At 26.6% G+C, this 2,183-nt stretch overlaps 1 protein-coding gene across 1 annotated transcript in view; it reads right to left on the reverse strand.

Annotated features, from left to right (window-relative positions):
* LOC106682216 (tetraspanin-1) overlaps positions 1–2,183 on the reverse strand; it is a 153,384-nt gene that overhangs the window by 106,835 nt on the left and 44,366 nt on the right. The gene's annotated exons all lie outside the window — the stretch shown is intronic.

Raw genomic sequence — 2,183 nt, forward strand, 5'->3', positions numbered from 1 at the left:
ATTAAAAAAATAAATAAATAAAATTAAAAAAAAAAAAATCCGACTAATAAACGTCTAAAAGGTAGACCAAAACCTTTTAGACGTTTATCAGTCGGATTTTTTTTTTTCCAAGCCAGCTAAGTTCTTCGAATAACTCATTCATCTTCAATTCGAATATTTTATGCAACACCATATTTTCAAAAACCGTAAGGCGCTGTTCCTTACTTAATCTTAAGAGGCCACGCCTAGCATCCCTAAAGAACAGTAAGAAAGATAATAGTTTTGTAACTTCAAACTTTTAAATTTCTGGGTAGAAGGCGCGAGGCTAAACAAATTCGAAATTGAAAAGCAAGAAGCATTTTTCACTTCAAATCTCGCCTTCCATATCAATTTTTCGAATCGAACATTCAAAAATAATAAAAAATTTATAAGTAAGTATTATTTATATGCACAAATTTACTTGTATTTATTTCAAACAAGAATCTGTTACACGGTTTTCCAAATTTTCAAATATTTTTTTCCCTCTAAAAAACAAAATTGTCTTTTGATATGGAAAATATAACTGTCTCACGTTCATTAAAGGGTATTATAACTTCCCCAGGGTTTAAATTCCAATATTTCTTGAGTGGGCTATTTAAAAGTTACCAGTAGGGCGCAGCAAAGAGGCAAGAAGATTTAGTAAATGTTTTTTAAAGTCATAACTTGCTAATATCGTCAAATATGAAATAACTTTTTTGTTAATTGAGTAAGAATAACTGACATATGGAATATTTTCAAAATCCTAGGAATTCATCATAAAAATATGCATACGTTTTCCAATTTTTTAATAATATTTTTTTTTAATGGATCTTAAAACGTTGACTCCCAACTGACGCATTGCACAATTTCTACCAAATGTCATAAGAAATATTTCTTTGAAATAATCGGAACTATATTTCATAAAAATAAAAAAAAAAAACTATTCTTCCTCACACGTACCGCATGACATTGCAACACATGTTATGAATATAATTCCCAATATAAAAATATTTTTGTGAAAGTGCGTGATTTCTTCACACAACTGTTTTTAAAGTGAAAAGCTATGCTTCGTGCTTGCTTGCAAAGAACATGTTTGATAGTATTGTGCAATTGTTTCCTTGAAAAAATATCAACTCACCACCTGGTCCAATAAAGGAAAGCAAACAAATTGATAATTAGAAAAATATTAACTCTTATATCAAATTTAATCAAATTATTGACATCAATTCCTAATTTTACATTATCAAGTAACAATTATTAATGAGGGTACTTTTATCTTGAGAAGAAATAAATGAATGTTAGTTTAGATCGAATACAAGGTCTTTAATATATCTAATAAAACATTTAAAAATTTAATAATTTCTGTATATACATCTATGGGTTATAAACAATTTTAATTAAATAATTGGCCATAGTATTTTTAAGGAACATTTTTTTTTTTCTAAAGCCGCTATTTGAAATAAATTTTTGTGTTTAACAGAGTCTGTATAGTGGGGTTTAGCTTTCATCTGAAACGTTATTAGATTTTAAAATATGAATGCAGTAAATGAGTATTGACTGTATTTGACAGTTTTGAGTTAATCTATGATATTTAATGGTATTGGGGTAAATTAATATTAACTCTTATAATTAGAAAATGAATGTCAAGATTAAAATATAACACATGCAAATGTGCTAAGAACTAGCACTGTACACATTGACAAGGTAATGTGAGATATATTGTTATTAATAATTTTATTTTGATATTGTTAAATTTTATAGCTATTTTTAGAAGTTGGCTCCTACACAGTAAAAGCTGTTATCCACACGAGCTTAAGACTAAATAATATTTTTGAATAAACAAAAAATGATTTTGTTTTTTTTTAAAATTCATAATAATTTATTCTTTTTAATCAAATCTCTTATTTATTTAAGAGATTTTAAATGTGATAAAAATTTTTTTTAAGAAACTTGTCATCGTACTAGATATATAAAATATTAGAAAATCGTTCAATTCACTCCATAAAAATTTTTTTAAACATAGACATACTAAACATAGTGTAAAAACTTATACAGCAGAACCTCGCTTACCCAGTAAAAGAGGAATTGTAATTATATAATATTTTATAGATTTCTATACAATCTTTCAAGCAAATAATTATACAATACTCACTGACAACCTTCTCACGGGCATTTGTGAGGCCCGT

This window comes from Halyomorpha halys, unplaced genomic scaffold (assembly GCF_000696795.3).
Source record: "Halyomorpha halys isolate HHAL.00 unplaced genomic scaffold, Hhal_1.1 Scaffold396.1, whole genome shotgun sequence".
Classification (NCBI taxonomy): domain Eukaryota; kingdom Metazoa; phylum Arthropoda; class Insecta; order Hemiptera; family Pentatomidae; genus Halyomorpha; species Halyomorpha halys.